The sequence below is a fragment of the Trichosurus vulpecula genome, chromosome 2 (assembly GCF_011100635.1).
Source record: "Trichosurus vulpecula isolate mTriVul1 chromosome 2, mTriVul1.pri, whole genome shotgun sequence".
Classification (NCBI taxonomy): Eukaryota; Metazoa; Chordata; class Mammalia; order Diprotodontia; family Phalangeridae; genus Trichosurus; species Trichosurus vulpecula.
Window position 1 is genome coordinate 72716146 of NC_050574.1, and position 9294 is coordinate 72725439.

Consider the following 9294-nt stretch of genomic DNA (forward strand, 5'->3'; position numbering starts at 1 on the left):
GTTCTTCATGTTAGGAATTGACTAGATTTCCCTAACCAGTTTGGTAAATATTTCAGGATTCCCAAACCATCAACATTTTATCAGGTGGAATTGTGACTGCTGGCCCAGAGATTTTACCAACCTCAGAGAAGAGCCCTTTGGGGCTGGACATTAGCTCTAGGCATGCTACCTTATCTCCTGTTTTGGGGTGAACAATAAGAAAAATAATGGCTCTAATTCCTTTAGTGCTTGAAGGCTACAAAGTGCTTTCCTCACGATAACCCTGTGAGGTACAGTAGCTCAAGTATTTATGTTAGATGGTATTACGAATTTAACTTGGGAATCTCCAGGGGTTCCTGTGTCAGGGTCTCTGTCCTTTCATATTGCTGATATGAAGCCATTTAGCAATATCCCTCTTTTACAGAGAGGGAATATGAGACTCTCCAATAAAATGATTGAACTGCTAAAGGACAAAATCAAAATTTGAACTCAGAACTTTTGACTTCAGATCAGGCAGATTTCTTTTTTTTTTTTTCCAATTCTATTTTATTTTATTTTCTGTTCCAAATTCTCTCACTCCTTCTACCCATTGAGAAGACAAGAAAAAACAAAACCCATCACAAATACTGTATTGGCTATGTTCTGCCACTGCCCTCTCCCATCCTTCCCCCAAAGAGAATGAAAAGAAAAGATGCTTCCGTTGCCCTTTGGGTTTGTCCATTCTCAGTCTGGAGGTGGATAGCATGTTCTGTCCATGAATCTGTGATTGACTGTTGTGTTAATCAGTCATCAGGACTTTCAGAGTTGTGCTCGCTTTTACAGTATTGTTACGATACAGATTGTTCCGGTTATAGTCACTTCACTCGGGATCATTTCATATTAGTCTTCCCAGATGTCTCTGAAACCTTCATCACTTCTTACAACATGATCCTATTCCATCACATTCATATACCTTACCTTGTTCAGCCATTCCCCAGTCGATGGGCTTCCCCCTAGTTTCCACTTCTCTACCGAATCAGGTCTCTTTGTCTCTGTCTGGGAGTTGGGCATTTCCCCCTCCTTGCACACTATCATCCAGGCTCTCCATTTCATCCGCTAATGTTATCTCCAACCTGGAATGTTGCCGTCATCCAGCGGAGCCTCTGTCCGGAGGGTTTTGAGTGCAGCTAGCTCAGCCCATATGCTTTACAAATGAGATGTGCCCAAGGTCACCCAGCTTTTAGGAATGACTCGAGTCCTTGACCAAATAAATGCAGGTGCTATCCCTCACTGTCTTCACATTCAGAGGCCAAGACTTTACTTGAATTGCTAATGGTTTTTAGAATTCTTTTTTTAAATGTGTTTTAGTGGAAGAACTGGAAAGACTAGTTTTAATAATCCTCTCTCAAACCCAAACCCTACAGTCTTTGGGTCTGAAAAGCTTTTAGTAGCAGTTTATTGGTGCAGTGTCAGCTTTCTGAGGGAGTATGAGAGGTCCTAGATGAGACAGTGGCAGTTGGGGCCCCGGATTCAAGCCTGCTCTGTTGATAGCATTTGTGTGGCTGTGGTTAAACCACAGCATTTCAGATCGAAAGGGATGTGTGAGTTTAAAGCACGGGTTGTTCTGGAGGACCTACTTCAAACTGGACTCTACCTTTTCCTGGTGACGTCTGGCCTGGGTTTGCTCATCTGTCAAATGAAGGGGTCTGTCTAGAGGACCTCGGAGGTCTCTTCCACCTCTAAATCTGTCATTTTAGGACTTATGGTGAGAGGGCCCTAATCCATTCCACTTGGGGATCGTTCTCACTGTTACATCCAGCTGAGGTTGTTACTCACTTTGCCTTCTGGACCCAAGCAGAACAAGGCTAATTTTTCAACTTTGCCTTTCAGATATTTAAAGAGAGACTTTGTGTTCCTCCTCTTCTGACCCCCCAGCCCCCAAGTCTTTACCAGGCTAAGTATTCCCAGTTGTAATGCATAGCTTCAAAGAGGGAAAGTCACTTGTCTCCAAGGTCACTCATGCTCATAGGAGGCTGTTCCCACTATATTAAGCTGTATCTCTTAAGATGAAGCTTTGGGGGCAGACAGTGCCTTTGCCTAGATTTCCCAGACTCAGTCTTTCTCTGTAGAAAATCCCTTTTGAGCACTATTTTTCCTCCAAAGGGCCTATTCTGCTGGTTCCGGGAGCCACAGGGAAAGGAAGCAGTTTCACCAAATAGGAGCAATGTTGTTGGGAATCAGAAACATAAAATTTTCAACTGGGAAAGACCTTAAGATAGCAGCTTTGGGCTGTTCTTGCAGAGTGGAATGAGGATGAAGAATGCCATTTAATACCATCTGTCTGTGAATCCCCAGACAAATGTAGCCCTTCCATCTGGGCTGCTAGAGTCTCTGTGCCTATCACACCAGTGACTTTATCTGAATGGCTTTGGCCAAGAAGAAGGTCGCTAATTACAATGGAATTAGAAAACCTTCTGAGTACAGCTCTGTGCATGTCTCCATCAATTACAGTCCCAAACACTCAGCCTGCCTTCCAAGTGGAGACAGCCTGCTTTGTTTAAACATGTAGCAGATACTTTGGCTCTGGAAAGAAAGCCCAGCTCCCTCCTTTTGTAACAGTTTAATGGAGCTTCAGGGGTGGTATGTGGGAGAACAGAGCTCCTAGAGCTGGGGCACTTGGATTGACCCTCCAGGAAACTTGGAATAATCACTTATGCTCCCTCGACCTCAGCCTAAATGAAAGGGGGGAAGGGGGCTGAGAAACTATAGGCTTCAGAGCTGCAAAGAACCTTAGTGATTGCCTGAAATATTTTTCAGAAAAGGAAACAGAGACCAAGAGAGAGCAAGGGACTTGAGGGTACGTGGCAAATGGCAGAACTGACCTATGAATCCAGCTCTTAGGATTTCAGGTCTGTGGCCCTTCCTCTATCTCATCTTAGGAACATTCTAGTCCTGACTTTAAAATAACTCCTTAACCAAAAAGGAAAAAAATTCTCTTGAGGCAAGCAGCAAAGAAGTGGGATTTTTTCTTTCTTTCTTTCTTTCTTTTTTTTTTTTTTTTTAGTATTATTGGGGAAGGACAGAGTCTGGGGAGGTGGTACATGGGAGAGAATCTGTTCAGTAGTTGCTGCCGTCCCTTTGGGAGTAGCTGCTGGGTTGAGGGAGAAACGTGGATATGAGAAATGCAGCTGTCTTACCCCTTTCCGTTTAGTTTTAACAGCTGGTTCATGGCACTGCTGTCATCAAGCTTCTACCTAAGAGAAAGATTCCCAAGCCAGAAGGTGAGAGTTTGTCTTGCTTAGCCACCCTGAATGAAGCAGGCAGTAAGGTGGGATAGCGTGTCAGCGCATGATGGGTACATGTGTGAAGACACATGGCAGCTGCAAGATACAAGCCCAGAGTTACTGTGGATTAGTGTCAGGGAGCTGAAACCTTAATATTTGGTCTTGAGATTGGATTTGGCCTTTGGAAACTGGGGTGGGGCCAGTGTCATGCTGGGAGCCTTCCCACAGCGTCAGAATTTCATTAAGAAGCCTCAGCTGTTCTGTGTCTGAGGATGGGGGGAGGGGGCACTTGGAGCTTTCCCCACCTTAACTGGTTTCCGCTGACATTGTCCTAGGCCTCATGATGGTGTGGCTTGGGCCCCGGCTACTCAAAGATTGTACCAATGTACCAGCCTTCCCAGGTTGAAAGAATTTAAAGCACGGGCCTGTTGGTGGACTGTTTATTTCATTTTTGAAGACAAGACTAATTTAAGAGAGCCTCATCACCAGGGGGGGATCCACCCAGGGATGAATTTTTTCTGGCCATGCATAAAACTAAGACCCAGACAGGGGCTCAGGGGCTGTGACTTGCCTCAGTGGAGGGGGTAGCCAAGTTGATAAAATCTGCTTGAAGTATTGAAGGCACAGCTGCTGGCCCTTTTAATGACTGAGCTCTGGGAAGCTTGTTGTAAAATTACCACTAATAATCTTCATGAAGGTGACCTCCGAAGGAAGGTGAGAGAGGTGCAGGAAGCAGTTGGAAGCTGTGGGGAGTGGGGAAGCGGAAAGCCTCGGGATGTTCCATCTGCTGCTCCTTGGGGGCACGGATGGGAAAAGCAAAGTGGGTCCTGACAGGTGGGGGACAGCAGCCCCTGGGGAAGACTTAATTGTCTGGAGAAGTCCATTGGGAAACAAGATACACATTTTCAGTGACCTGAAAGAGACAATTCCGCCTGAGTGAGGACAAAATGCCTCCCTTACCCATCATCCAGGTTCTCATTGCTCTTGCTTCTGTGGTTGGCTAAACACTGCCTTTGGGGTAACCCTGCCAAGGTATTGTTTCCTCCCTGTCCTCCCCTTCCCCTTTTTTCTTTTTCCACTGAAGCTGTGGTTTCATTGGTATAGGGTATTCCTCTCAAGGAAACCACCAGTGCAAATTAGCCACCTTAGTGCAAATTACTGTCTTAGCTGCCTGGCAGTACACTAAAAAGTGGCTTGCCCCGCTTCACAGCCAGTATGTGTCAGACAGGACTCAAACCCAGGTCTTTGAAGCTGGCTGCTTATCCAGTACACCAAGTTGCTTATCAGATCCCCATTTTACAGATGGAGAGAGGAAGTATGGTGTAATGGAAAGCACAGTGGATTGGGCATCAAGAAGCCCAAGTTTCAGTTTGAGCTCTTCCTGGGTGAACTTGGCCAATAATAATAAACAACATTTATTTCTTGGGTACCTTAGAGTCTATAAAGCACTTTGCTTGTGACAGCCCTATGAAGTGGGTATTCTTTTATCCCCGTTTTACAAATGAAGATGGACTCAGGGAGATTGTGACCTACTTGGAAATTACATGTCTTGGAAGTACCAGGTCCTGAACTTGTAACCATGTCCTCCAGTCTGAGGCCAGTACTGGCTCCTTGAGGCCTCTCCCTCTGGGCCTCCATCTACTCCTGTGCATAATGAGGGGCTTAGGCTGTTCTAAGCCTCCTACCTGCCATGAAGTTTTATGGTTGACTTCAGATTATAAAATGTAAAGCTGAATCAGACTTGCCCAAGGTCACCTAGTAGTAACCAAACAAGTATTAAGCACATATGCGCCAGACACAGGAACAAATACGGTGTATAATGAAACAATCAATACATGTGATAAGTGGCAGAGCTGAGGCTTTGGTCTCCTGGTGCCAGGGTTGCCGTTCTTTCTGCAGCCCCACAAAGTACTCGAGGAAGTTTAGTTACCTAATCCCATCCTTGATGATGGCTAATTCCTCAGATCAATTCCTCTTTCTTAGAAAATGATGTTGGTGCATTCTGAGGTAACTAGATGGGAGTTCAAGGGGTGAAACATCTGGGCTTGTTGGAGAACTCATAGTAGAGCCTCTAAGGCAGTGGGAGTTGCCTCAGTATCCCCTTGAGCCTTCTTACCTTTCAGGGCAAAAATGAACAAGTGCCACTTTTTACATGAAGCCTTCCCAGATTTCTGACAAGCTGAAAATGATCCCTCCTTCCTACTCCTAGTGTTTGGTATGATTCCTTTGCTGCAACCACATTACATATAGTACTTTGCTTCATATTTCTGTATGTGTGCTAGCCTTGTCAGATCTCTAGCCCTTTGAGGGCTAGGACTGACATTTTTCACTAATTTTTTACTTTCATATGTCTAGCGCCCATCCACTTAGTGGACATTTAATAAATGTTGGTTGGATTTAATAAATTGGAAAGAGGCCTACAATGGCCAGAGCTCTGTACTTGGAATCTGGTTACCTGGATTCTAAGCTGAAGCTAGAAACACTTCTACTTTAATAGGTGTATGTTTGTGTTCTGTCATGTCTGACTCTTCATGACCCTATTTGGGGTTTTGTGGCAAAGATACTGGGGTGGTTTGCCATTTCCTTATCCACCTCACTTTACCAAAGAGGAAACTGAGGCAAACAGGGTTAAGTGACTTGTCCAGGATCACTCAGCTAGTAAGTGTCTGAAGCCACTCAGGCAGATGAATCAGTTGTTCCATGCCAGGTGCTCTATCCAGTGTGACACCTAGCTATGTTAACTGAAACAAATTACTTTTCCCTTTAGACTGTTTCCTTCTTTCTTAAAGCAGAATAATCCTTGCATTTCCTACTCATCGGTTTTATTTTCCTTTTCTAGGCTAGAATGCTATGAAGATGCAAATGTTGTTTGAAGAGGTATCACTGTTAAGCTGCTCTGGTTGTACCTCGATGAGAATGGGATTTTTTGAGAGCATTAGACCCTGAAGGCTGGGAAGGTGGATCGTAGAAGGGATTGTCTAGAAGTGTGGGATGATTCTGAGATTGCCTGCTTGTGCACTGGACTTAGAAAATTTGGGCTTGAGATTGGATTTGGCCTTTGGAAACAGGGGTGGGGCCAGTGTCATGCCTCTCTCTGAGTCTGACTCGGGAGTCTTTTTCTCAATCTAAATGAATCTAATCTAAAATGAATATAATCATTGTTTTATTACCTACTTCACAAGATTGTGATGAGGAGCCTGGTTTGTAAACTCTAAGACACTACAGAAAAGGGAGATGGTATTAATAGCAATCCACAAAATTCTGTACTGATAACTTCGTTGCATTGCAGAGGTGACTCAGGGTTCTTGAGAGCTATGCCAGCTGAGCCCAATTTCCACTCTGCTAAAAAGGCTTTGAATAGGGTTCTGGCAACACCCGTCTAAGCACATAGAGACTTACTACCAAGAGTGAACTGGCCGTGGCAACCCAGGAAAAAGAAATACAGAATGGCCCTCAGCTATGTGGCATCCCCTACAAGAACAAGCGTCAGAGGGTGCTAAGAATCATGGTGTTTTTAGACAATTTGTAAGCACTAACTTAGCTGTTGATATTCTGACTGTGAGATCCTAGTCTAGTGGCTGTAGGGTAGACATGCTACTAGGAGAAATGAATTTGATCTTGACCTTGCTGTAAGTGAAACCAGAAGATGCAGGGAACTTGCACCTCAGCTGAAGGATGGCAAATAAAGGAGGTGATAGAGCTGATTTTATCTTGAACCTAAAGGCGACAAGAAGCATCATTTCGTGGGATGCTTGGGCGTCTATATAGCGTGCTTTTGATGAGCGTTTGATTTGATTTTCAGAAAGACCACCGTGAAGATAATTGTAATTTATGTGTCAACAACTACTACAAAGAGAAAAATTTTATAAAGAGCTTGAAAAGAGGATCCAAACTAAATAACATATACTTTAATACTCAGTAACTTTAATGCAAAGATGAGTATGAGGATGCCAGCAAAATGATTTTTGGAAAGAATTTGGGAGTAAAAAAAATGAGAGGTGACAGCATGTGTACTCTATAGAATTCATGTACCTATATTACATTCTTCAAGAAGAGAACCAACAGGTACTGGACATAGCAAATGCCAAATAACTTTTAAAAAATGGAATTCATAATATTTTTACCAACAGGAAATGACAGGTTGCTACAGTGATTTATGAATCAGCTGCTTTTGTTTAGTCAACTTATTAGAGCAATGATTAGTAAAATTAAACAAAAATGTCAAAAGTGTACAACGAAAGCCACTGCAATCTGATTTATTAAGCTGCTGATGCCAGAAAATAGGAAATGAATAAGAGAACAAACATTAACATAGACTATCTTAGACTATCAATGTTGCTTAAGGAAGTTTAATAGATCACCAGAAGACCAAAAGAGCCTATAGGCCACCCCAGCCTGTAAACAGCCATCTCTTTACCCAAATGGAGAAAGCTGGCAACCCCAAGCAATCCCAGTTTAGAATATAAATTTGTTGGCAAAATCTTACAGAGTAAGGTGGCAGGAAGTTATGAACAGTATTGCTTCATAAAACAGGAGTGGTAGAGGTGAGAAATTTATAAATACTTTGGCAAGAAAACCATTTAAACTAAAGCTCATACAGAGAGGGGCATTGACTGAAAGGACAGCTACAAACATGAAAAATGGTAATAAACTTCCTGTCTGTGACAGTGAAGCCATTACATTTGAACATCACAATCTCCACTGTGTTGATGAGGAAATAGAAATGTCACTAAAGAAAACAAAGGACATTGTTGGTGAATGTGAGAAGGGAGCAGGCTGTCTGTAGCAAGTGATAGATTTCTCTACAGTCACATAGTTGACTGAAAGGTTCAAAAAATTAAGTCTTAAATTTGATTGACTATAAAGGGTTTTGATTCAGTAGTACAAAATCTATCTTTCTGGAAGATAGAGAAGGCTCTATTCCAACAAGGTGTCTCCATGCATGTCAAAAGTCCTGCACTATTCCTTAGAAGATATTACAGCAGAGAAAGAAATCCTTTTGCTTTGATTATTAATGTTAAATGAAGCATAAATCAGGAAGATGGATGCCTGCCAAGGCTATTTGCCACTGCTGTGTATGATGCCTAGTGTAGTGTCCAAGTGAAAAGGATTTCCTATAGATGGTGAGGTTCTCCAAATTTTCCTGTTTGCAGATGACTTCGTGCTAATTGTATCCAGCCCCAGAACATTGCAGAGCTTCCTGAATGAGGTCTGTAATCACATAAAGTGGCTTGGCCTAACAGGAAAAACCAAGTTAATGAAGAATGTCTGTTGTCCAGAGTAGAATTGCACTTGGACAGGCCATCAAGCTGGTCAAATAGTACACGTGTTCTTGTACAGTCACTATAGATGGACAACAGTCTGAGCCCCGAATTGAGGAAGAGGTGAACAGACTGAAAAAGAAAATTTCCCCAAATTTGCCTTTGAAAAGTCATGTGGTACTTCTAATGACCCCAAGCTTTTTTCTGAAATAAAGTTCCATCTTCCTAATATCAGTATTCTTCCACAACTGAAGTATGTCTACAAAGCATGGAACACTGTTTGAACATGGAATTGTTTGAAGAATTGAAGTGGTGGTTGCCCAAAGAGACGCACATGGCAGGTCTGAGTGAGCTGGGACATTACTGAAAGTCTGTACAAAGGGTATCAGCAGAATGTGTATGGCCAGAAAAAGAGGGGGACTGGTTAAGAACTAATAATGGCCAGCGCATAGGCAACATCAGGAGAGAGGAAGCAGAAGCTTAGCTCTCTACGGAGGATTTATGGGAGGACAAGCTTAGGAGTCTTCACACAGGATGAAAAGGCGCTACACCCACACGAATAAAATCATAAGTATCAAAGCATAATAAAAGACTCAGTCACTGTCTATAGAAACCTCAAGTACTGTCTTGTGACAGTAGGCATAGGCTTGTCCTGTTCAGCCTCGGAAAGCATGGCAGAGCCTGAATGGTGCTGTTGGAAGAGCGCTGGTTTCTGAAGTCGGCTAGAACCTGGTATGAGATGCTATAAATTGGACACATTTAATCAGATGAACTCTCCCCTTCCTCAATCC

The 9294-nt window shown here is 43.1% G+C and overlaps 1 long non-coding RNA gene across 1 annotated transcript; it reads left to right on the forward strand.

Annotated features, from left to right (window-relative positions):
• The first annotated feature begins 2787 nt into the window (after positions 1 to 2787).
• On the forward strand, positions 2788 to 6117 carry LOC118835747. The gene is made up of 3 exons (XR_005009520.1): positions 2788 to 2867; positions 3170 to 3239; positions 6082 to 6117. It is a non-coding gene; the product is annotated as an uncharacterized LOC118835747 (long non-coding RNA).
• The last annotated feature ends 3177 nt before the right edge of the window (positions 6118 to 9294 follow it).